The sequence below is a fragment of the Aphelocoma coerulescens genome, chromosome 2 (genome assembly GCF_041296385.1).
Source record: "Aphelocoma coerulescens isolate FSJ_1873_10779 chromosome 2, UR_Acoe_1.0, whole genome shotgun sequence".
Lineage (NCBI taxonomy): Eukaryota > Metazoa > Chordata > Aves > Passeriformes > Corvidae > Aphelocoma > Aphelocoma coerulescens.
The window spans coordinates 164,479,772-164,507,564 of NC_091015.1; the positions used below are offsets into that span (position 1 = coordinate 164,479,772).

General features: G+C 40.7%; 1 protein-coding gene across 2 annotated transcripts in view; it reads right to left on the reverse strand.

The window, feature by feature from the left end:
• PTK2 (protein tyrosine kinase 2) overlaps positions 1 to 27,535 on the reverse strand; it is a 194,278-nt gene extending 166,743 nt beyond the window's left edge. For both annotated transcript variants that reach the window (XM_069005548.1, XM_069005547.1), the window contains exons 1-2: positions 27,398 to 27,535; positions 11,918 to 11,976 (exon numbers count right to left, since the gene is read on the reverse strand). The gene's annotated coding sequence lies outside the window, so the exon portion shown is untranslated. The remainder of the gene's footprint in view (positions 1 to 11,917; positions 11,977 to 27,397) is intronic.
• Positions 27,536 to 27,793: the final 258 nt, after the last annotated feature.

A 27,793-nucleotide genomic window follows, 5' to 3' on the forward strand; every position in this document is an offset into this window, starting at 1 on the left:
AAGGAGGTACTGCACAAGGATGCCGGTACTTCAGGAACTTCTGAACACATCTTTTTTCACTGATATGAAGAAAGAGATCAAATTAGAGAACTGCAGTGTGTACTTATGCCAGTGTCAGCTCTGGTACAGTTAATATTTATTTTGTCATCCTGCAAACTAAGCATTTATGACAATACAAAGGAATTTCAGGCTGCATATGCAAACGACTTGTCAGAGAACTGGAGTTAGAATAATTTCTACTTGTAATTGTCTGCTGCAGCCCCACAGAAGAAGAAATGCACAACTTCTTAATAACAGGACACTGAAAGCTCAGAGCAAACCACAGGAAGTTCAAAGGACCAAAAAGAATTATTTTCAACCAAAGTGACACAGATGTTAACTCTGCTGCCACCTCAACACAATTTAACTAAACCCATTTATCTCCTTTTTCCCCAATTCCTGAATCACAGAGCAACAAAAGTCATGAGGCCCAAAGGAAATCTATGAAGTGTGCCTCCATAGCCAAGAGAAAAAACACAAAAATCTGCTAGAAGAGTTTGGGGTATACTGGGCAACTCTGACCTCTGAATTCCTCAGGTCCTTGGAGCAGACCCAGCTGGATTAGTTCTTTCAGATGCCTAAAGCATTCCCCAGTAATCCAGCAAGGCTGGAATCACAGAATGGTTTGGGCTAGAAGGGCCTTGAACACTTCCAGGGATGGGACATCCACAGCTTCTCTGAGCAACCTCTGCCGGTGCCTCACCACCAACACGATTTTGCCTCCTTAAAATATTAAAACACTTCAACACATTCTTATAAAATGCCAAACTTAAATTTAAAACTGAGAAACTTTTCTGAATAGATTAACAAAGCATTCTTTACCACACACCCTTATATTCAAGACCATGGCAGTGTTCAGAACACCCTTGAGCAAGGAGAAGGCACCACCAGCATCACTATGGTCCCTTTATCCCAAAGCCAGCACAGCTCATGAAACTCACCTGACTCCCCAACCCCCTCCTTCAGAGTGCTCTGGATGGTTCAAAGTTCCAAGTGTACCAAGTTTGGGGGACATCCAAGGGGAAATCACAGAATCATCTGCGTTGGAAAAGACCTCTGCAACTTATGATCTCAGAGGTCTTTTCCAACCTAAATGATTCCATGATCCTGGGTGTGAATGCTGCTGTTGGCAGCCTGAAATCAGCAGCTCCATTCAGCTGTGGTTTGAAGCTTCTGCCTCTGTGCACAGTTTGGTAGGAACCAGCTCATGGACAAAAAAAATATGGGGGAGAGGATAACAGTGAGATGGCAAGCAGCACAAGCCTCATTATTTAGGAAACCAAGGTAACAGAGAATATTGTCATAAATAACACAACCATAGAGAGAGGCAAAGTGGGATGTCAGGGGTGGTGACTTGCAGTGGTTTCATCCTGTCCAAGGCAGTTTCTGCGTAGGGAACAAGGGCATCATCTGGTCCAAACTACCTCTGACAGAGAACAGACACTAAAAACCTTAACCCAGTGATGTATGACTACAGTGTACCAGCTAAAACTCATTTAGATCACCTCAGAAAAAAACAAAACCAAAAAGATTTTAGGTATTTCCCACACGGAATTTTCTAATGAAGACATTGTCACATCTGTCTGTAGACATTAGACAATGTCAACAGCTTTGCTAATAACCTACAGCTCTAAAATTTAAAGTCTACAAATTAATTAGACACTGTTCAAAAAATCACAAAGCGCAGCTTTGAGGCTGGGCAGTGATTTTGCCACTCAACCCAAAAGCTCTTCCCAAAGCACTTGAATGCAAAAACCACTGAGTTTCACCTTCCTGAAGTGTCCTACATCCAGAATGTCCATTTCTGAAAAGTTTGGCTTTTGAAGAAGTTAATACTAATATTATCAAGTTCCAACTCCTCCATATCTTCCTCAAAGTACAAAAATACCAAGATACACTGAGAAAGAAAGGACTGGCTTTATTCTGCCAGGACTTTTAAGTTCCACAGGATTTGACTCCTCATTGTCTCCTCAGCCTCTATGCCAAACCCTAAAACTATGGTCATTCAAAACACAAATATTTGGGTTTTGCCGTGGGAGTAAGCAAATACAGACTTTTTTCCACAAAACAGTTTTAATGATGCTCCCTTCCACACAGATCATGAATGGACACCTTTGTCTCCTTATAAACTGCAAGTGGATGGCACTACATCTGTTGTCCTCTGGCCAACTGTAACGTTATTAAGAACCAAATAACACACATCCAAATACTTTTACGTAGCATAAAGTATTAAAAACAACTCATATGGCCTCAGACAGCAGCTAAAAAAATTTATTTTTAGGGACAAAATCCTCTCATTCAAGAAAAACATGACAGATGATGAAATTTATTTAATTCCTGTGTATTAAGTTGTGAGAATAAGTGAGCGGAAACCTATCTTTGGAACATTCCTGGATTTGTAGCCCTGATTACTGCCTAAATACTGACATTTGTGACTGAAAGCTCCAGAAATATCAAGGACTTTTGAGGTCTTTGGGAAATTGAATGACACAAGAGGAACAGTGTCAATGGTAAAAGTGTGCAATTTTCAAATATTTTACATGCAAATAAAATTACTTTTGTATTAGAAAACTTGCCAGCGGTAGCTTATGTCTTATTTTGTTCTATCCTTATTCTCCCTTCATATTTACAGGCATTTCAAAGAACAAACTGCACAACAAAACTAGTTAATCTTAAGTTTGTGAAACTGGTTAAATACACAAACCACATAGGTGGTGTAGGACATACAGTAATTTGCAATTCAGATGCCTTGGTCTCAGAACCTTCATGTGTTAGTTTGGAGTTGGAGATCAATTAACCACAACTTAGAAGTGCTTTGAAGCTCAAACTCAGCAATGCGCAAATCAATATTTAATTTGCAGTCAGTGTAGGAGTTAAGAATGTATCAGAAGCTATGTACAAAGTATATATTATAAACCACAAAACAGAATAAATACCAACATGCACTACCAACAGCCTCAGCAGTTACAGATGAGTATTTCAATATAATTTCTTTTAACACCTCCTGATTTTAACAAATATTTGTGAACAACCATCACATTTAAGTTACACATGGTTCATGTGTATCATTATTTACATCATCCAAGCCCATATTTTTCCTGTATATTTCTCTTTTTACCACAAGGAGTATCGTAGGACTGGAGATGTTTTCTTGTCCTTGGGCTGTTCACATCCCTGACCCCATCCCTCCTTCAAATTTCTGCATTCTTCAGAAATCTGAGATACAGCAGGCAGATCAACACATGTCCTTGCTTCAAAACACATTTTAGGCAATTTTAATGATACAAGAGAACTGTAAAAATAAGAAAATGGAAAGTCACCAGGATTTTCTGAACAGACTATGTGTGACCTCAATTAGTCACCAGATCAGCTACACAGAAACATGGATGCTTGAAGACATGAAAACCAGGATTCACTGAACTGGGCCAATTTGCAGAAATTCTACATTGCTGCCACTTGAGAGTCCTGAGAAAAATAATAATTCTACCACCCCAAAAGCAACCAGCCTTTTGTTCAGCTTCTGTAATCTTCCAGAATTAACTAGAAAAAATTTAGACCTGAGGCCAAACTTTGTGTCCTTCCTACAAACTGCTTTTCAAATGTCCACAGGTTCACACTAATTTATCTTGAAAAATTATTTCAAAAAAACCAGAAAAAAGAGGTACATACTAAAACAATTATTTTAAACTCCACCTAGCTCACCAAAATAACATAGAAATTAGGGTTTCTTCTGACAAAAATATTTCACAGTTCAGATGCAAATTGAGGAATTAAATGTTTTCTTTAAAAATATAAACCAGGTGAGGAATTTGAAAGAAGTGACTTTGCAGAGCCATCCAGTTGAGTGCAACACTCTTTCCCCACCTCGGGGCTTCCACACCTTGCCCACTAAAAATTACAGAATGCAGAACTTTCATCAGAAAAGCGTTAGATGCCAACAGAAAAATTAACTCTGTATTTGTATATTTCAGCTACTTTTTCAATCTGTGATGCTCCCCTGAATATGACAATCACACATCTTCTTTAATTCTTCAGTGGGAGCTTTAGTCAGAAAAGCTAAACTGGCATTTTCTGACCCCTACTTCTCACATTCCTGGTACACATATAATGCAGAGATGGCAGCAGCACTCTGTGCAGCTTTCTTTGGACATATGGATATATGAATACAGAGACCTTCAGGACATTAAGCAAAGTAATTTACTGTTTCCCTTATGTCCTTCTTTCTCCTTTATGGGGGGAGAGCTGCATTAGGTTAATGTCTTCAAATCTAAGTGTTTATTACCAAAAGTTAACACCAAAACCACAAATTCCTTGTATTAATATCAGGATTCAGTGATTTTTATGTCACTAACTCTGGATTTATTATGGAGCTCTTACTTAACCCTTCCCTTTAAAGAGCTGAAGAATAGCTGGTGAAAGTTTCACACCACATGTTTATACACACATACAACCCCCACAAAGAAAATCTTCCAGGTAGCTTTGGCTTGGCTTCTCTTCAGACCTTATCAAGAGGAAAACTCTGAACTGAAGCCCAGATTTCACCACCAACACCAAATGTTCTATTCTTCATTCACTACTTACATTCCTACCGATCATTGACTACTTACTACTTACAGATCTGCTGGAGAAAGTGGGCCTCAAATTAAAAACAAAGTCACCAAAAAAACTGCCTCCCCCAAAAAAAAAGATGCAGAAGTCACTGTTGAATGACCACCTTCATTTAGGGTCACTCCTGTTTAGGATTTAGCGTAGAGGAGAAGCATAAGTCTCAAACTAGATACAAATACATCCAATGCCTAGGAAGTTTTTTTTAAGGTATCAAAGAAGGATTCATACAGACCCCCAAACATCACACAAAAGGGAGGTGCAAATTTACATCCTGCTTGCTTGGGATTTTTTCCAACCAAAAATAATTATGCAGAGGCTTCTAAGGTAAATTATTCACCATATTAAAAGTCCAGTGCAAATTATATGTAGAGGGATTTATGAGAGTCAGCATCAGTCACATTAAAGGCATAAGAATACAGCTGAATTGTTCTGTTTAAAATAACTAGGATACAATATGGTTTAGACTACCAGGAATACTACTGCTAGCAAAACAACACAAAAAGAGTTTCAGAAACAGAAGGAAGTATAATACTCATGTATTTTTACTATTAGAAAAATCCTACCACTCCTTTTGGATATTGCTCTTAACAGAGATCATTTAGAATAAAGGAATAGGCTGAAGGAAGAACTCAATGATTACAGCCTCCCAATTCCTTTGGACCTTAAAACTCTCTACAGTTCTGCCAAGCTTTTACCTTCCTATCCTAAAAGTTCAGCTGGGTAGACTGATCCTGAAAGAGGGAAATGACAACACAGCCACCTGCTTACAATACATACAAAAATAACCTGGAATGCCAAACTTGGAGTCCTGTTGACAACCATGGCTTTTTATGTGCCCTTTTGCTCTGCACAATCTAAATACTAAAATAAGAAATGACCTTTTTTTTAATGGGAAACCTGGTTAGCAATTTAAAGACTGCACCTTCCAAAACACAGCTGGGAGTGTACTGTTAACAATAAACCTTCCACTTGTTAAAGGGCAGCATTTCAGTGGCACCTGGAACAGCTATTAACTCCTGCTAGGTGATCAAGGCTCCCTCTTGGTATGGAAGCTTTCATCTCATTTAACGCATTCATTTTCAGGTGCAGTTATAGACTCTTACTGTCTCCTTGTGCATTCTTCCTCCTCCTTAATAAAAAAATGCTGCCCAAGCTGCATTTGTGTCTGGACTCTTGTCAGGGAATTCAAGTTGTCTGCTTTACTTCTTGCCTGGAAAAGAAAGTACTGATACACAGCTACTGGTCAGAAAGAAATAAAAGAAATCACTTTTTATAGTCCTACTCTATACCCAAGACAGCAGTATGTGTAGGCAGTACACAAAAGCATAAAAAAAAAAAGTTCTTGTTATTGAAAATGGATTTCATGAAACTCAAGCACATGAAAACACTGCATTCTTTCAAAAATGCAGTAGTTTCAAAAGAAATTGGCATCTAAGGAATTATGATGCATCAGGAAGACCTATGCAATGTCTCAAAGGAATAGAGAATAACCAAACCAAATTATCTACAGGCATCCATGCATGAAGGGGAATCAGGCTGATTTTAAACATTTTACACTGGGTGTTCACAAATAACTGATGAGTTTTAGAAACTCACGAGAAGGAAAGGAGTCACATCAGAGGCTTCCAGCATCATCCCATGGTTTTCCATCAGCTTTAAAACTAAGCAAGAATAACCAACATTGCATAAACAAAATGAGATTATGAGCAAGAGAGTAATACCAGAGAAAACAGAAAGGGTTTAGTAAATCAAAAGGGAACAAGGACTATTGGCTCAGTTGGTCAGGGTTTGATACTGATAAAACCAAGGTTGTGGGTTTGATCCCCATATGGGCCATTCACTTTAGAGTTGGACTGGATGATCCTTGTTTGTTCCTTCAACTTTGAGTATTTTGTGATTCTAATGAGACTACTGAGATAAGGGGAAAAATAAATATAAAAGCAGTTTTATGTTGGTACTTGTCAACAGGGTGTGCAAAACAGGAGGGAGACAAGTAATGGTTTTACTTTGTACAGTGCTGATAAGGGCTAGGCTAAAATACCAGGAGTGAAATTCTCTGCCTTTGAGGCACTAATTAAAACACACTTCAGGAAGTGCACTTGAGCCCGCTTCCCTTCAGAGGAAGTTCTCCATGAATGTCTGCCAGGAAATAACCCAGATCCTTCCCGTACCACAGCACACACAAACCAACCTTAGCAGCCCCTGGGCTGTCACTTGCTGATCCTGCTGCCTATCAAGATGGCCTTTTTTGGTTTTTTTTTCCCAAATATTTTATGACAGGTCAGTACGTTTGTATCCCCTAATGTTCCTTCTCTTGTAAGGACACTCATTATAACGTGTCATGTAACTACAACTCAAGATGCAACACCAGTAACAAACACTGCCATAAAAGAGAACAGGAAGACTGGAAAGCCTCACCCAGTCTTGCAGGTAAAAATGAAATTTTGAAGCCTTGAAAAGCTTTGAATCCATCTGGTTTGAATTTTGGTCTTTTTATGTTTTCAGAAAATTCTCTTCAGGTTTTCTTTTTACAACATCAAGGTAACATACTTGGATGAGCAAGACTGATAGAGAGTTGATTCATTAAGCAGCTGAAATCCGGACATACTGGAAAGTTAAGAAATCTACCACCTAGCAGTGAGGAGCACATTATCATTGATCATTTTGTACAAGAATGGTTTTGTTCAAAGATTCAGAATATCCTGCTGTTTTAGAAACTTTCCTAGGCCAATGTTAAACATTTTTGTGCATTTCCTGCAGTAAATAACAGCCAGTACAGACTATAGCCCATTAACCAAGATGCAGGATCAAAGGCCAACCATACATTACCACTGAGCAAGCTATGTGCTCTCAAAGAAGCAGAGCTACAAACTTTACTTCAAATATTAACTAGAATATCATTATTTAAATCTGCCATTTAAACAGCCTGGAAGGGAGCAGCACCAGCACTGTATGGCTATCCCTGGCATCATCAGAATGTGCTGCTACAGGCCCATCCAAGCTGCATTACAAAGCAGTACTATTTACAGAGTCAGACTTTGTTTTCTGCTTGATGTTTCCCTATTCACATTTACCAGAGGGCTAACAACCAAAACAAATATTTTGTTGGGTATGCAGAAGACCATTGGCACCTTCAGAGGGAAGACAAACTCTACTTCATTCTACCTCGGTAACTCCAAGGTACTCCAGGCAGGCTGAAGTTTTATTGAACTCCACAGAGGGATGAGACAACAAAGGAGAATACCCCAAACACTGAAATTTATTTCCCCAAGCCCACTTACTTCCTGTAAGAGACAACAGTTGCTCTGGGGACAGGCTGAGGAGTATCAGCTATTTTCCAAGCAAAAGCCAGGACAGAGCTCAGAAAGGCGTCAGGCACCACATGGAGTGGTTTGTGTTCCTTACATCCACGCTCATTGCTCTGAAAACCCTGGTGGTGCCTGTCAGCACAGACAGAACACAGAGCCCTTGGAAGGGCCCAGCCTGAGAGAAGAGGATGTTCTGTACTGAACTCGCACACGTGTGAGCCTAGCCTGCCTGGGAGAAGCTGAAGTTTACCATAACCTTGGTGGCAAAGTAAATCTCTCTGCAATGACCCAGAAGTCCAGAATAACAAACCAGTCAGGACGCCCAGCAAAATTCCACTTCCAGAAGCCAGGAGGAGCTATAAGCATGTAGCTCTTACTGGCAAGGAGCAACATCCATTAATTAGCTTTACACTTGAGAAGAGAGTGGTTGTTCTTTACATCTTAAAGTGCCAACTGAAATCTTTTGAAACAAATTTTGTATCAAGAAAAAAGCCCCGAATGTATTAAAACAAAATTAAAACATGCATAACATCCAAACTACATAAAGAACCCCAATCTTTGAGATTTCACTAGGAAAATATTTATAACCATAAAAGATAAAAAGGAACGTTAATTTCTCTATCTGCAATACTGTATTTAAACAAGCGTTATGCTGGATACAAGAAGATTTCTCATCCAATACTAATTTAATTCCACCTGAAATAAAACCATGAAGTTGGAAAGCACCTGAAGTCACTTGCAGTAGAGATACAATCCAGAGAACATCCTTTGGAAGCTGCCCCTTAGGTGGAAGTGCTGGCAGCACCTACTGTCAGTGGCTGACCAGCATTTTTGAAATCACACAATAAGTAGACATAAAATCACACCTACTTTTATCTACAGAATACCTGCACCAATTCCCTGCTCAAACACTGGCCTGAGGACTAAGTCAGAATTATAAAACTAAACAGAACTGCTGCTTATAATCTCTTCCTATTGATAACGTGTCTTCTGCACTAATTGAGAATCATAGAATTATTTTGGTTGGAAAAGATCTCTAAGACCATTGAGTCCAAGCATCAACCCAGCACTGCCAAGGCCACCGCTAAACCATGTCACCAAGTGTCACATCTACACATCTTTTGAATATTTCCAGGGATGGGAATTCAGCCACTTCCCTGGGCAGCCTGTTTCAATGCTTAACCACCCTTTTGGTGAAGGCATTTTTCCTAATACATAATCTAAACTGCCCTTGATGCAACTTGAGGTCATTTCCTCTCATCCTGTCCCTTGTTACCTGGGAGAAGAAACTGACCCCACCTGGCTACACCCTCCTGTCAGGGAGTTGTAGAGAGCAATAAGGTCCCCCCTGAACCTCCTTTTCTCCAGGCATTCAGGGATTTTGGATGATGTTAGCAGAGTCATTTTGTCAAGTTTCCTGCTTTCTTTTGTGGCCTCGTTACCTGGGAAGTAAAACACAGAACTGCCAAGTGATTTCAGGTGCTGTTCAAATCAGCAAGAGATCTGCTCTGAGTGCAAATTTTAAATGCTACAACAAAAGCAGGCATGTCAGAGCACAGACCCAAAACTGAAACCCTTCATCCTAAGTTCTGTGACTCCATCCAGTACAAATACTAATAAAGCCATAAGATGAATGGGTGAAGGCAGTACTACCACAGCATACTTAACAGGAAAACTCCATCCTGTCAGAGGAGGGCTTGAAGATTGCCATGAATAGACAAGGTATTTTGGGAGTAAACAGATCGTGATTCTGTGGAACAAAGCATGTGATCACATAATGAAAAGACTTTCATGGTCCAAGGAACAGCTTGACTTTTTGCAATAAGAATACAAAAAGTAACAGTTTATAAAGCAGTACATTTTTTTGTCACCTCCACTGAAACTGTCATTTCAGTATTTGCATATACAACACTACTTTCAAAGAGCAAGTAGCACTAATTCCTTCCTCCTACCAAATCCTCAGCCAGAAAAAAAAACCAAAAAACACAGACTTCAATGTAAACCTGACAAGTCAGAAGTACTTGCAATTTACATCTATAATTTTTCACTGTTTCCTCTTACTCTACGTTATATTTCACAACCTTATTATTCACTGAGCTGGTTTTCTATAAAGTCTTATCTAGGCAGGTACTGCAAGATATTTACCTAACAAACCAATAAATACTTTGTTGTCATGGTTTTACCAGGATATGACTCACTTGGAACCATGTACTCCAGGGAGCAAATGGCTTCAGTTCACAAAACATACAAGTGCACTTTTTCGCTTGTGACATCACAACAGTCAGAGCTGTTCCTTTCAAAAGGTCAAACAAAATTAAAGGAAGCATTTAAAACCCCCTAAAATCACAGATCTGATTTGCACACCTTTATATATGATAAAATGTTTTGCTCCCACCCCCCCAATTCCTTGTTTTCTGGATTTCCCACACTATTAGTTTTCCATGTCCAGGAAATATTTTTCAAGTGTCTGAGTTTCCATCTGAATCATAAGTCAGAATGAACATGAGGCATAAGGCTACAAATTTTGGTTTTAACTGATAAAAATATCAGTACTGGTTCCAACTGAAATACTTTGGGTTTTTTCCCATTTAAGTGACAAAACAGAACACTACTATTTTTTAAACCATTCAGACTTGTCCTTTGGAGTGATGAGAGTAGATGGAATTCCTTGGAAAAAACTAACTGCGTAATATAAACAAACATTATCCCATACCAGAAAAGGGAAGGGAGAAATTGGAGAGGAGAAGCAATTATTCACCATAAACTTGAAAACTGAAGTTTTTAAAAGGCTGACAACATCCAGAAGTAAGCTACTGAAGAATAAAGATACCTACCCCTGCAAATTTAGATGGTCAGGAATCATTAAATGACTCTCTACTGATTCCTGAAGATGAAAATATGGATACAAGTTCACAGCCTAAAGTCCTGTTAGGGGCCTACTCCATGTGAAATGCAAGCAGCCACATCTCGTTTGCTCTCAAGTGTATCACAGTCCAGGCAAGAACATTAATGACTCTAAAGCAGGTGATATCAAAGTTTTAAATAAGGGTAACCACAAGCACAAGTTAGATTCAAAAGTGCTCTTGAAGTAGCAGGAGATGAATTTTGTTACCTGCCAATGCCTAAGCAATAGGAAAAAAAACCCCAGTAATTTAATACAGGTTCCCAAACCACCAACCACAGGGAAGGTTGCAGAAGGGGGGGGCGAGGGGGGGAACCAAACCACAAAGAAAAAATAAGGATCCAACAAGTTATTCCAGCCGCACTCAAATGTAAGAATATTCCAAACATCCATCTATGTGAGCAGCAATAAAGGCAGAAGTCAGAAATAACTACACTAAGGAGTAAAACTGAAGTTTGCAAGTATAAACATCTACCCTGGGGGGGGGGGGTCAAAAGCAATCAAAAAAATATGCATAACAGAAATAAATGCCTATAATACAAAGAATACTGTGGCTGTAACTTCTCTACTCCTGCTTTCAGTTAAACTTCTTCAGATTAGGCCAAATGCCCCTACAGCAAAGATTTTACTTTATTAAGATCCATTTTTTCTGTACTACAGAAAAGCAGAACATGAGAATAGAGAATTACTAGTATGTTGCTTCAAAAGGCAGCACATGGGACTGGCCAGACAATTTTCAGCCAAGGGACTTTGGCAGGTGATAAAACACCTCACAAACTCCTCCCATGCACCACAAATTAACTGCTGCACAGGTCTGCCCACCTCTGTACCCTCCAGCTGAATGGAAGGACCATGAACAGGCTGTCAAAGAAAAGCCAGTTCCAAGAGGCTCAGGAGAAAGAAAAAAAAAAAAAAAAAGAAATTCTGTTTTAACACCCACTGTTTAACAATCAGGATTTTCAACAATAATTACAAGGAAAGAACAACAACATCTCATCTTGACCTGCTTTACCCAGAATAACCTCTGTGTGAAATTGAAATCATTAGCTGTTGTACATACCCTAAGTAGACTTTCCAGCTCTCAGCAGCAGGTGCTCAATACAGGATGAAACATGCAATCTGAAACAAACATTTAGAATTCATTAGGATATTTTCTTAACTAATGTCAAAATACTCAAAACATCCAAAAAACTTAAGAGCAAATTAACTGATATTCTTGTTATGAAGACAAGATAACCTCCCTAAGGAACCAGCTGCAGAACATATCCTATTTTACAAGTGCAGATTATTTAGCTGGAAATCCTTAGGAAAAGAAAAAAAAAACCCACCCTAGAACAGAACACGGAAGAAGTTTGTATAAGTAGAAGCCAGGGACTTATATTTGAACTCAAAACAGACATCTTACAAAGCAAGTTGCCTGAAATCCTGTTGGTCCCATGAAAGCAAACTAAAAATTTCCCAAATTATATGGATTTGTTATTTTGAAGGAGGAGAAGGGTTAAAGGATTCTGAAATGAACCTTTATTACTGATAAGATACATTTAATGACAAAAACAAGTGAGCACTGAAAACCCTGATGAGTGATTCAAAACATTAGCAGCATCCAGATCTAGAATTAGAAAGTGCTTCCCTGGAAAATAAAAAGTGTGTGGGAGGAACTAGTGAAAAGCATTTATTTCCTCAGGGTATGTGCATCACAGGGCAGCCAAGCCAGTTCTCAGCTGAAGTAACAAATATATACAGATATTGCTCAATACAGACGTAATACACAGAAAGTTGTGGGTTTATTTCTAAAAAGAAACAATTGATCTAAAAGAAGTCCAGAGCCAAGTAATGTAGAGAGTTGAGGTTGCTACTTTGCTAGTTGTTTTTCTTCTTTCCCTTTCAAACAAATATATACTATAGGGACAAAGCAGTACCACTAGAAAGCCCAAGCTTATATATTATGCACTTAAAATTAGATTTCTAAGAACTGTTTCCCAAACTGTATTCATCTTAGATACTTAATTTTCCACACACATAAAGGCCACCAAAAGATATCCACAAAAGAATCTCATGACATAACGTAACATAAAAAGTTCAAATTATCTCAGCACAGTTTAAGTTTTCATCTAAGCTGTAATAAACTGGTGGTGGAAGAAAAGTAATTTAATTTTTAATTTCAACATGAAAACCAGAAAAAAGAGTCACAGACATTTACCTGAAACATACATCCACACCACAGAGAAAAAAAATCAGCGGGAACTTGAGCTGCTCTTATGGTGCTACATAAGATGAATGGCACTGCCTCCAAATACAGATTTACGGTTAACACAGAATCTGCTAAGTCAGATTGTCCCACCATCTCTGCCAGACTGAGTGGCAAACGACAGCTTTCCCCAGAATCACGTCTGCTCTGAACATTTCTATGGAATTAGTCATGATTTGGGACAATTTGTAAAAACACCAATGATTAACACAATGGGAATGCTATCAAGTCCTTTATGAAAAGGCAAATTGCTCATTAGACTATTTCTCATACTTGTTGATTTAACTAAAGATGTTTTCTGGTAAGGCAAAAGCTACTTTTAATTTCCAAGGCCAGTAGTAATGACCTTTCCCTGCTCTGGGAAGTTACATCAGTAGCACCCTTAAAATATTTGTTAAAATAATTGTGTGTGTAATACCATGGGACTTACATGCAGCAGCAAAAAAGCACCAAATACTAGAAAAATATTATTTTAATTGCTGAGGCATCAATAATGCAAACACTTACAGGCATGTTAAATTTTCCACACAAATTCTCCCACTGATTTTCAATAGAACCACCCATGTGTGTAAAATTCAGTGTACAAATGCATGGCACTGTGATTTGATTTGATGTTGGAAGGCAATCCCAGAGGACAGATAAAGGGCCTCTCATTTGCTCATTAGCTGCTCCGAGTAAGGTATTCAGGACAATCCAAACACTGATCATTTCTTCCCCCTTACACCAACAGCCATTTCCAGACATACCTTCCCAGTATTTGTTTTCACTGGTTACTTACTTACTGATTTACTTCATTCATCAATTACTTAGGAAGCAAGTGGTGACAAGAACTCACCTATTCTAAACTCAAGTCCAACCGGTTTTAACACTTCTTAAAACACCAATTAGTCTCCTCCTAATAGGGATAAAATGCTGAAAGCTTCTAAAGTGGTCAAAAGGAGATTAAATGTAAAAAATGGTTTGGGTTGAAGATTTGTGCTTTTATTTCAACTTTTTGTAAAAAAAAAAAAAATTACATATCTTACAAAATGGTTTCTTTAAAGTCAAAAAAAAAAAAACCAAACGAGTACATCTGCTCAGGGGGAAAAAATTACAGGGGGACTTTTCACAGCTTTTGAAATTTCTCTACCTTTTTCCACATGGGAAAGGTTTTCAGTAAAGTGACAATATTTAAATGTTGAATTTAATGCTTTTTTGTGGTGGAAAACTATTCCTTTTTAGACTTTTCCCAACCAGCTGCAAATCACCCACTTGGTCCAGTTTTGCTTCCTTTTTTTTTTTTTATTCTGTTTTATCTATCACTGTAATACCTTATTCTTCTCTTAAAATCATGCAGAATCCTACCTAATTGTAATTAAAAGACTATTTACTTGTAGATCTAAACATCCACATACAAAGCCTGAAATTTTAAGTTTTGTCCTCCAGGATCATTCTATTCCCTTTCCGATTTGACTCCTTCCCCAACCACACCACTGAGCCATTAGACAATTACCTGTATCCAGGAGTAAAAATCTTAATTTATCTTCTAGGCATGGAGCTCCTTCCTCAGTGTTTCCAGTGAACTTTAAAAGCTCTTTGATCACACTTTTCAAGAAAACTTGTCCTCTTCACTCTTTTCACACACAGATACCTCTCCTTCAACGCTTTCCCAGATTCTCCACTCCACTTCAACACAGCAACGACCTTAATGTCCACAAAGCCAAAGATGGACCACTAAAGACCAACATTATTTGTTTCACTTCCCTCTCCTAACTCTGATCCACAGCAAGAAAGCAAATAAACAATTTTATGCAATGCAAAGTTTTTATCCTTACAAAGCATTTAATCTGGTCTCTGATGATGCCCCTTTGGCTCTACAGTGAGGCAAAGGAAAACTCCACAAAGATCACAGGAGACAGGAAAGACTTGAAGAGCTCTGTCAGTGCAGGGAAAGAAGAGAACAGCAACTGCTGGGCACAAGTAATATCTTCTTTAGCGGAGATGAGACAACTATAGCCAAGTTATCTGCAATGTTATTATTCCTGTAGCTGTACTCTCCTGTATCTTGCACAAACAACTGAATCAAGTGAACTTTGGCAGTCACTGAGCAACCACAAACAAATTTCCATTAGGGAATTGTACACTGTTCGTAGGGAATTATTCTCCACTCACTTGTTTTAAGGAAGCAGAAAGGAACCAAGCTTTAGTTTTTTAATAAGATAGAAGTGAAGCATTCCATAGGTGTTTTGAAAAAATACAGACTGGATGAACATATATATATATAGGACGCAAAAAAAGGGGATGAAGCTGCATCGGGGGAATTCAGACTGGATATCAGGAAAAGGTTCTTCACAGGGAAGGTGGTCAGTCACTGGAACAGGCTCCCCAAGGAGGCAATCATGGCACCAAGCCTTAGGCGGATTCAATGATCCTTCTGGGTCCCTTCCAACTTGTACATACACAAAACCACAGATTATCTCACTACTCCTCTACACCTCACACAATGAGGGCAGCAGACCTGCCTGGAGCACTTTCAGCAGCAGCACCAAAAACACACCCATGCAAAAGAATAATTACAACACAGCCCTGAGAACAATCTATGAACAAATGACCACTGGCTTTCAGGAGAAGCCCCAGAACAGTCAGGAGAGTTACTGAATTCTAGACCAACTCAAAAGCAGTGTTTGCATGGACAATGCTGTGAGCATTTAATAGTCTTGCTTCAGGATAATTGGCACACAAGCACTAATTTCATCTTGCCATTGCTTAGTGGCTTGGCCACCAGAAGGATATAGTCCATAAAGCAGAACCTGGATACCTCACTGGACCCAAACACAGAGCCTAAGCACATCACCCCAAAAGACAGTCCCCTATGGCCACTGTCAGCTGCACCACCAGTACTTCTGCAGAAACTTTTAACTAGATTGCTATAGCTAAACTGCAGAAAGAAGTGCAAATTTCAGTAAGATGTCAATTCCCTGTGATATGAAAAACACACCAAAAAAAAAGAGTCCATACTTACTATCACTCCCTATTCACATGAGTAATCAGAGAAAAGAGCCAAAGAGACAAAGCTTTAGCAACACAGAACACAAGTTCAACATAACACTTCAGACTGCTGCAACACAGACTCAGTGCAAAAAATGATCATATTTCAAGTGACAGCTGTGCATTAAGTACTCACATTATAGGCACATGGGCACCACTCTCCCCCTCCCCACTTCATTTTGACTGTGCTCCAAATCCTTTCTCTAACTCACCACTTACATCTTGCCTTTCCAAAACTGACCTAGACCCAGTTGCCCACAGGGTCTTGCCTTGTTTTCCTACTTCTATCAACTTCAAGAGTAAGGTATTAAAGGAAATGTGTTTTATGTACATTTATTTTCACAACTTGTGCAGTCCTCACCCTTCTTGTACTTCCACTCTATGATCTCTTCCTCAGTATAATATGACCAATGTTCCTACTCGACTTAAGAATACTGGGGCTCAGTATCTATTTCAAGAGGTAACAAAGGCTTTTGAAAGAGAGAACTTCAATGCAATTCCCATTTAACACCAAAAAGTCACACAGATAAACAGATTATAGAATTCCAAAATCTGTTTCCTAGGAAGGGAAGTTCTGTTCAATACTCTCTTCAGATTGTGAAACAGTTTAAAGGTTTTGTTTGCCTTTACGAGAAGAAAAAGCTGATTCAGTTGTACAATGAAGCCAACATTACACATTCCTGTCTTGAAGAATTCCCTCTCCTATCCTGATGAAAGGCGAGCAAGGCCCAACACCGGCTGCTGGAAGCCCTGGAACAGCGCGAGACGAGCAGCGCTGCCGTCACACAAAGAAACCCTCCCTTCACTGAGCTGAATGAGCAGGGGCTTGGAGCCTATGACACAAATAAACTTTCGCTTCGTTTAAATCTCCATCCAACGATTAATCATGTGCACTGCACACCAGCTTCTCCTAAAGGGACCTAATCTTCTAAAAATATTCACTTGGTTGTTTAATAAATTCATGTAGGTAGCAAATTTTCACAGTATCAAAGCTCAATTTCTTATACAAATGAAATACTGTCAGGAACTCCAGGCAGGAAATGAAACAGAAGTGAATTCAGTCTTACATCCCACTCCTCCTTTTGACTCCATTCTTTGACTAAGCTTTACAGTGGCTCTGACCGATATTTTTTTCCATCCACAACTCAAAAACCAGAGGTATTAAACTCAATCTAATATTCACAAAGTGTTCAAGAAGAGACCGGGTCAGAATATTCCCCCAGAGGACCACATCCCAGATACTTTTTTTCCACTGTTTCTCTTATAAACTTCAATCCTCAAACTGCACCATCAAAATACATGGGCAAAATAAAAACAGTATTATTCACTTACGGAAATTGATTGATTTTTCCTGACAACCATTGATTAATATGTGCAAAATAACTTCTGTGCATATGCACTAAAGAGTAGAGTAACTGCAATCTTCCTTGGAGGAGATTCCCCCAAGCCACCAGTCGAAATCCCACAATTTACAAAGGCAATCCTAAACAAAAAAAATCAAGTAAATCTGAAATTATTATTTTCCTCATAATGAAGAGTTGGTACCTAGTCTATGTGTTTTTAGAACTGATTAACAGGTTTTAATGCAGATGACAAGAAAAGGCTTCCCTTTACTTCCACACCAATTGAGGGGTTCTTAAATGACATTTATTTCCCCAGACCACAGCAGTTTACACAAGTTCACACACATTGCACAGACACACACTCTTAGCTTCACCTTTTAGCCTAAAGGCACCATGAAGACTCAGATGCAGCACTGAAGTGTTAATTTCAATAGCTTCTGCCGCTAATTTTTAACACAGTGATTAAAAAGCTACCAGATCCATGCGTTTACTCCTTCCTAAGGATCATCTCAAATGCAGGCAGCTCCGTTAATCCCAGCTTTCAGCAGCAGCTGTACCAGGTACAGCCAGCCATGATTACCACATTTTGTCTTCATACACATTTCCACTAAAGATTACTTAATTCTGCTTCCCAATGTCAGTAGCAACTTGTTCCTTCCATGACAAAATGCTGAGAAACATTCTGACTTGATTTAAAACAGATTCATGTGAGTTATGATTAAGACAAAGCCTAGTGGTAAAACATCAAATACAAATTATACTGAAGAGTGAAAGACTGACAGAAAAACAAAGGAAAGAGTCAACAGAAATTCCTATTATTCTGAAAACAAAGCTCCTCTTATTAATATGTAATAATATACTGTGATTAATTAAAGGACAATACTAAAGGAAATAAGAAAAGTCATCCTAAGGCCACTCTATCAACTTGTTTGTACAATTTAAAAGTCTCACCTGTTTTACTCCTTGAAATTGGATAAAACAGCAACTAAACTAATTGTGGTAATATCAATAACCAGTTTATAATTCTGTTTTCAAAGCCATATCTAGGTAACATCTGTATCTGTAGAAGAACACTACAGTTTCATTTACAGAAAAGGTCTTCTCCCCATGACCTTTCCAGCCTTCCACAAAGGAAACACAACCTGCTTTGCCTTCAACAGATTCACATCAAAGCTGCCCTGTGTTGCGGTGGCTAAGTCCACTTTACACCCCCCAAGTTGCCCTAAAAGTGGTCTCTCCTTACAACACTGTGCTAGAAAGTTCTCTCTTTGTCTGGATCCTGCTGGTCACTGGTCCTCTCCCCCCTCCCATCCCTTTTCCCATTGGCCCCTGTTCTGTCATTCAACCTTGCCTCTGCCCCCTAGTCCTCAGACTTTTGGTTTTGGATGCTCTGCCCGCCTTTGGGAGTTTTCGGGATAAAACTGGCGCAGGCTTTCGGTTTGGCAGTTCTTCTTGCCTCTGCTCTCTTCGGGTGTGTTGCCATTAAACACCTCGGAATTGCTCGCAGAGAACCCCTCTCGCCTCTCTGTCCCCGGTTCGTGCACAGACTGTGGGTGTGAGCGGCTGTTCGCGACCCCCTGCGAGGGTGAGATGGTGTGCCCGCGTGGGGGCTGGCACAGCGCCGCCTCAGCGGTCCACGAGGGACCCAGGAGGGACAAATGTGGCACCGATCCACTGAAGCTCTCTTCCATAGCCCAGTCTCGGGCAATCGGAGAGATAACAGAGAGCACATGAGCTCAGGGAGAACTCTCAGCTGCTGGGGTTACTGTCAGCTACCTTTTGATTATCACCATAGTTCTGCACATAACCCCACATTCTTTACCTGTTCTCATCACTAAAATCAGTGCTGGACAGGATTCAAGAGGTGACCTCGTCAAACTGCCACTCCTAAGGTAGGAATGAACAGCATCCCCTTTCTGACTGCTATCTAATTTGTTCTTGATGGATCCCTTCCCTAATCTGTTCCAGTGGTTTGTTATTCCTGGAATTAGATGTCTTCCTCCCCAGGTAGCAGCCCAAGTCTTTGGTCCTATTATTTAAGTCAACTAATTCTCATTTTAGTCCCTTTAATCCTTTATCATCTTCATCCTCATAGTGGCCTAACACATGGGAATAACTTCTTATCTCTTTGTAGTCTTAACATCTTAATTTGTTCAGTTCTTGGATGTTGTATTCTCAGGCATCTACTACTAAAAGCATCCAAAAGAGGAAAACCCTTTCCTGATGTCCAGTGCCCAAAACTGAACACAGAATTCTAATTAAAACCTACCAGTGCTGAATCTAGCAGAAAAATTATTTACCCCCCCCACTACACCACGGCAGAGCATTTCTTTACCTGCACCAGCAGAACAAGGTTAATCACAAACTGAGCACCCATCAATCAATCAATCACCTGCACTCCCCAGTCACTCAGCTCTTGTAGGATTTTAAAAGCGTATTTTGAGCAGAACATTTGAACAACAAAATTCAAAATGCACTAAACACAGAGTAGGAACAGAGGCTGTAGAGCTGAAGAAGTGCAGAAAACAGCTGGCTTTGTGATTTATACAAACTGAAGTGGAAATGACAAGATAATTAATAAACTAACTGAAATCTAGAAGCCTCTAGGATATAGCGCTTAAGCCTGAAATAGAAAATGAGAGCTGATAAAAATTCAGAATTACTTCTTTAGCCATTAATTAACAGTGTTCCCATAATGGAGCTGTTAACACCAGAGTAAGAACTGAAACTGTAATTTGTAACATTTGCAAAGAGATTCACTGAGAGCGAGAGACCAACACATGTCAGCAGTCTGTGAAGGTTTCCTGGGTGAAAGCTGGCAATGGAAAACAAGTTAAAAATGTAACAGTATTAAATAGTTTTTTATATAATTAAAAATGGAACTCAAGAGATTAAAACTCTCCAACTTGTGGCTCATTACTTGGGAGGTACAATTGTATGTACATATTATTTATCAGCCCTTTTTCTGCCATACCTGTAAAACAAAATGTATTTTATTTAGCAAATGCAGTTCTTAGTCAGGCATGAGGAGGGGTAACGAGCACACCAACAAACATGAATTAACTGCAATGGCCATGCCAAGGTTCACTCCAAGTTGTAAGATGGCACCTTAAATCAACAACGTGGATCCAACACCGTTGTTTCTGCTTCTCCTTGTGATGGGCACTTCAAACTCTCCACAGGAAGCACCTCAGAACCGAGGTGGTTTTGTGCCAGGTTCACTGCCCTTATATTAAATGGGAATAAACAACAGCACAGCAGCTGAATTGGTTCTGCCGCTGAAAGGAAAAGAAGAAGCCACGGGAAGAGAAATAAAATCATCTCAACTTTTGACACTGTGTCAGTGGTTCCCACCTCTCTGCACCATTGGTGGACAAAACCAGCATTACCATGCATGAAGGGTCCTAGACAGTGGCAAAAATACAAGAACACCTCCACGAAGTTCTGGAACTTGGTGAGGGAAAAGGGTGAAGAAAGAGAGGATAGGACTTATACAATAAAGTATGAAGTTCACCTCTTTACAAAAAGTTAGTTCCACCAACTGAATGACAAAGGTCCCTGTTATACATCCCTTTTGTGCCTAGACTGTGAAATCCATTATGAACAATTACCTCTGCCTGTAAACAGCTTCCACTACAAGAGCATCTGTACATCAGCAAAGGGGATGGAGGAGGAGACTGCTAAAACCTGAGGTACACCCAGGCATAAAAGAACCACAAGAGCATTCAGCCTCCAGCAAAAGGAATTTGTACTTGAAAAGTGTATTAGAAACAGCAGGGGGAAAAACTGGTAAACAACTTGGTTGGTTAACCAAAAATAAAAAAGAACCGTACTCTTTTAAACACTAACTTTATTTTTCTTCTTTCTGTATTAACCTTTACTTGAACAAAAGCAGGCAATAAAAATTCCAGCATACTAACCCAGAACACAGACTATTTTCCCCTCTGAAGACAGAAAGATTGGAACTGCCCAATTCCAAAGGAAAAGAAATCAAGAACAGGTACCTGTGTGCAAATAGGAAAACGGTGGCAGATTTCATGCTTTCCCGCTATCTTTCACAGAAAAAGAATTTAAAAGATTGCCTGAAATCAGTAAGAGGAAATTCTCTTTTGAAGATCACAGAATTTCTGAATCTCAAAGCTGCAGAGTATTACTGGGAACAAACTTGCCTCAGCATTCATGCTGAACATAAAACCTACAACAGACAGGATAAAACAGGTATTGATTGATGTAAATCTCCACCACTGGATGTAACTCAGACATTGGGATTTTTAAGTCTCTCACCAGTACCTTCAATAGCAGTAACCTTGGATGCACTGCTAGAAAATTACCTATTAAATGCTGATGGAGCAGAGACCTTACTGGCTACTGTACATCCCATGGATTATATCAGTAAAGATTCCAGGCAGTGCTTAAGGCCTGGGAAAGAAGTGGATATTTGGTTAAAGAGGTGCATTCACAGCTGCAAAATACATCATTTAATTCATTCTGAGCCTCTGCTAAATTAAACTTCTGGTATCCCCTTGAAACCTAATCATTTGCAGCAAGAAAATAGGAAAAAAGAAAAGAAAAAGGGAAAAAAAAAAACCTGCTGCTTCAAATCCTTCCTACAAACTTCAATGGGACTACAGGAAAAAATTATCTCTGCCTTCCAAAGACGCTTTAGAGGCTCAGATAGTCTTCTCCCTCTCCCTTCCTCCAAACCAAAATAAAACAAAAGCAGGAATTGCACATTTTTATGTGTGGGTAAACAAGGCAAGGTCCGAGCATGGCAGCAGGAAGCGGGAGCAGTTCAGAATCAGAAGAGTCCTCTGACCCCTTTCTCACTGTCCCAAGCAGTGGAACAGCTTCAGCTCAGTCACTTCTATCTCTGCAAAGACAGCAAGTGCCTCATTTAAGGACTCTTGACACATACACAGGCTAAATGTTTCCAAATTTATTGTTCAACATAGCTGGAACGACAGTAGTGGCTGCAGGACACTGACGCACAGGTTTTGCTTACACACTTCTGGGCAAAAGCAAGGAAATTAGTCTGGGATCTTGAAATTAGTTAAATTGCAGTTCCATGGGCAGGGAAAGGGTCAGCATTAGAGGGATTAACTCTAAACTGACCTATATTACACTCTTACCAAGTTGGAACCCTGCAGCAAAATGAAACAGAGCTGAGTGCTTGAGGTCACCTTCCCAGAAGAAAAACAAGAAGTAATGCTTCCATGCAACAGGAAGATAACCAAAACTACTTTAAAGTTCTTCCATATGCCCCTTCTGCACTGAACATCATAAAATGGGGCAGAGGAATGATGCAGAAAATCAGAGGGCAGAAAAAAGTCTTGAAGTCATAGGCAAAAAACGAAATCCAAACCAGGAGGTTTTCCAGTTCAGCCATGGACAGTTGCAGAGCTGAAGAACATTTAAATGCAGCCAAAATTCACACTAATGCAAGTGAGTCAGACGTTCTCTAACAAAGCCTGTTGCTTTCAGCATTTGTTAATTACCTCTTCCATTCTGATTTTCACTTGACAGAAGTTGCATTCAAACCCTGTAAACCAGATTTCAGAAACTATTCTCCATTTTCTTCTCAATTCTTGAACCACTAACACCACCACTGAGCTGCATCTCTACATTTCAAGCACTGTCAGAGCCAAAGAGAATCAGTTTCTGTGGTTCTTCTGCCGCCTCTGAAACTTTTTCTTCCACACACAATTCCCTGAGCCAACTCCCTCCAAGAACACATCCCTCTGCTGTGCTGAAAGGTGCACGAACTGCTAAAATTTGCATGGAGATGCTTGGAAAGCTACCACACACCTGGGTAATCACAGCTGTCTCTTTTGCACCTGCTTTAATACAAATCCAGAAAACCAGATAAAGCCACACGAAGTTTTTTGTGCTTTTGGTTGTTTGATTATATTTTTGTGGTTTTTTTTAAAATAAAAGCCCTAACACTCAGAAGTCTACCTAAATGCAAGATTTGGATCCCAGCACCAGGAACACAATGCTGAACAAGCAACAAACTCCTGTTTTGGAAGCTTACATGGTAGAAAGAACACAGAAGTTATACAGGAATGGGACAGAGAACATAAAAATTTAAACCTACACACCCAAACTTGCAGGTTTTTAAACTGTTTAGCCCCTAAATAACCACTTTCTTCAACAGTTTTTCGTATTAGCCATCAAGCACTGCCTGAATATGGAAAGCAGGACATAAGGATGAAAGCTTTCAGAAAGATCTACTCGATCTCCACAGAAGTTCTTCCTCTCCCACACACAAAAAACCCTATTTAAAACCAGGTAACTATATGGATACCATGTTTTCCACTTAATTTCCCATTCTTTCAGCTTCATGTCTTTGTAACAGACACAATAAACCACATTCATTGAACACTGGTAGAACACACAACTTTCAAGGCTTCTAAGTGGCATTATACACAAACCAAGAGATTCACCTGAAATCACTAACAATCAACAAACTCTGCTCTTGCAGTAATCTGCATCAAGGTTCTAGGTTTGGGTTTTTTCCACACTTAGAATTAGAAAGACAGCTTTTAGCACACAACTATCCTGCAAAAGTTACCATTCAGGGAGACAAGGATCACTGTAGTTCAGGTGCTAAATAAATGCATTCTAAATTGCCTTCCAGAATGTTTCTCCATCATTTCTGCTCTTATTCCATCCAAGGACTTAAAGTGATGCAGTAAGGATTTCTTCGTTGCAGTTTTTAAAATTCTGACCTCTAATCAAAACCTTCTCAAGAAATTAAGTCAGTATGTCCATGTTTTCAGTGGTACTTGAAACTTTAGTATTACCCTAACACGAGACAAGAGGAAATACACCTTTAGTCTGGAATCCACATCTGATGGAGCTAAATATCAGTCACACCACGAAATAGATCTGGAATATGAATCCAGTACGAGACTGTCCTTTTAAACTGCCTCCTGCCCATTTACTGGCATTTATCCAGAATGTGAAAATACACTTTAGGCAATAATCTACATAAAATGTAAAGGTACAAAGGTCCAATTTAAGACAAATAAAACCACATGAGACTATTCAAATCTTGTATGTTTTTACAGAGATTTAATAGCAAAATTACAACCTACTTATAGTTACCAATATTCTTCAAAATTATGCTCTGAGAAGACAGAACGTTCTTTTTCATAGGGAAAAGGACTTTTCCATAAATCCTAAAATATGTAAAATGAATGGGAAAAGCCTGTATTGTTATTACAAATTATATCAAAGACCATTCTACTACACACAGCAGTCCCTACCAGGGGGAAAAAAAAAAAGATCATTTTGTTGTACAAATGGCAAGAAATAAATTATTGATTTTTGAGTTACCCTCCTAGTGGAGAAAAAAACCTCCAAACCACCACATTCACGGATGCATTAAAAAAGCAGAAGATAATTTCCTAAACCATTAAAGCCACCTCTTGTACTACTTAATCTCTAGAGAGCACTCCTGCTTTTCTCTCCTCCTGTCATCCTCCCCAAAATATCTATTAGCTTGGTGGAGTTCATAATACTGAGATCCCCCATTCAACTATTACTCATATGGCAAACCATTATATTACCAAAAAAAAAAAAAAAAAAAAAAAAGCCCTTTCCACAACAGGTAACATACTCTGAAGCAAAGTCACATCACTAGATATCTTGAAAGAATTTTTAAAGCTATTTCAGAAAATTACACATTCAAGACATGAGTGCTATTCTAAGAATATTCCTTTCTGGATGAAGTATTCCAACAGGCTACTAGTTGATTGCTGTGTCACTACACATGCTTAGTACCTTTAATAATACCCAAGGCTGAGGCCAAAAAAAGCTTAGAGCTTTTGACAAATAAGCACTATGTCATTTTCCTTTCATGTATACATTTTAACCTTCCTGCAAAATAAAAGGTCAACCAACACAAACATAAATCCCAGCCATATTCCACAAAAACTGCACTTAAGACATAATAGCACAAAAGACAAATTAATTTCAGAACTGTTTTTCTCTTGCTGAGTTGCCTGTAGAGTTTTACAGTCCTGTGAGAGGCAATTTTTCCAGCAACCAGTGCCTCTTCCCTTTTTGTTCTGTTAACAGGATCCCAGATTTTAGGACCATTAAATTTCCTGCATGGATCGATCTCGAAGAATACACACACATTCTGTACAGAATCTCAGCCACAAACCCTGCTTTAAGAAACCCAAGGGCTGTGTTCCCCATCCACAAATCACACCACAAAGGTGTTCCCACAAAGGGGGTAGGGTAACAGCCTGATTTCAAGGGTAACAAAAAAAGGGCCAGGCAGAGAAAGGAAGCAGTGGAACTTTGGACGTGGACAACATCAGTAAGATAACAAACTGTTCCAAATAACTGTGTAACATTTAATATTTTCTGGCCCAAATCCAGTTGCACTCCTGACCTTACCCAGGTTTAACACAACCAGAGACGACAAAGGCAGATTAGCTTCGAGGAATGTAGGACTTTTCCAATTAATCCACGAGGGGGAAAAAAATATATCAAGCAACTTAATGCCAAAGGAGTGTGAATTTTAAAGGGACGCTGCAATATCACTTCACTCTTACACTAACATTTGTATTAAATACTTCAAAATGAATTCCCCAATGTTTCTCTTTTCAAGTGAACTTTTTGTTTAATGCCTTTACTACAGCACTCCTCTTATCCCAGTGAAACTGCCAAAAACTGGGCTCCAGGCTGACGCTGCTCCAGTGCCAGGGCCTGCAGGATACTCTGCTCCCAGAGCACTGGAACAGGACTGACTGCGAGGCAGCTAACACAGAAACAACATAGCCAACACTGTTCCAGCCAGAAGACAACAAAAAAGAACGGGAAATCAAAGAAAAAAAGTCTACTCCTTGTCCCAAAAAAAGCATCATCAGAGCACAGGAGGTCTGGGAAGAGAATGAATGTGAGAACTGGAAATGTACAGCATATGCTTCAGAATTAGTCGCGGGGATTTGAGGAGAACGAATCTCTGTTACAGCTGCAATTCTCACTGTACTCCAAAATCAGGTTTACAACCGGAAAACGAAAAGATATCAGATTTCTCCAAGAAGTGCAAAGGCTCCTCTGTATGATCCAACTTCTGTGGCACCACCGGGCCGACTACGAGCCGGGCTGAGGGGACACTCGCTCCCCTTCCCCGCTGCAGGCGCCGGCGGCTGTCCCCGGGTTAAGGGACCGGAGCGCTGCCCCGATTCCCTTTGGATCACACGGTCCCAGCGAGCGCAGTACCAGAACAAACCAAAAATAACCCCCAAAGCCCATACACCTAAAAAAAGCCCCAAATGCTAAAGAGAAGAAACCTCAACCACTTCCCCTGCGCTCTCGCTCCGGCTCCAAGAGGCAGCCACGGATTTACGCGCTCGCCTGAGGAGGGGAAGGGGCAAAGCCAGGCGGTCCGGCCCCGGCAGCGAGGGGACACCTCCTCCTCCTCCCTTTCCCTTTGTTTACTTTACGGACCGTCCCGCTCCACCTCGCCGCCTCCCGACACATCCGGTGGGACCGGCCGGGGCTGCGGGGCGGGCAGGGAGCAGGGGGCGGCCGGATCCCCCGGGGAGGGGGACGGGGCAGGCGGGGCACCAGATGACCTCTCCCCGCAGCCTCCTCCTCTCCCATCCCCTTCCCATTCTACCTTCCCGGGGAGGGAAGCGGCCGTACCCAGAGAGACCCCCAGCCCACCGCGCGGTGCCTCCTGCGCCCCGGTGTCCGCGGCAGCCCCTCCCCGAGGACACAGGAACGGGCGGCACCACGGACGATGTTCCCTTCCCTGCGGAGCCGTCGCCGCTCCCCAAGCCGGGGACTGGGGCGGGGGACACAGAAGGAGACACCGCTGCCCCCCTACACCCCCTCCCCGTGATGTAAATCGGGGCCGCTCCGCCCGCCCCCTCCCCGGGCAGCGCTCGCCACCGGCACTCACCGCGCCGCGGGCACGGCCGCCTCCGGGGCTGCGGCGAAGAGGAGAAGCCGCGGTGGTGGAGGAGGAGGAGGACGAGGAGGAGAAGGCTCCGAAGGCTCTGCGCGGGCAGTGCCGCCTCCCTCCTTCTTCCCCTCCCTCCCTCCGTCCTTCTCTCCCCGCCCTCCCGGCGCGCTGCACCATGGGATGCGCCGCTACCCCCCCAACATGGCTGCGGGGGGGTCACGGTGCCGCCCCTCAGGGAGCGGGGTGGAGGAGGTGGAGAAGGCGCGTCCCGTCTCCGCGCCCGCCTCAAGGGCTCTCTCCTCCCTCCCTCCCTCTTTCTCTCCTTCGCTCCTTCCCCGAGGCAGCGCAGATCCTGACGGGATCTGGCGAATTTGCTCGGGAAAAGGCGAAGTT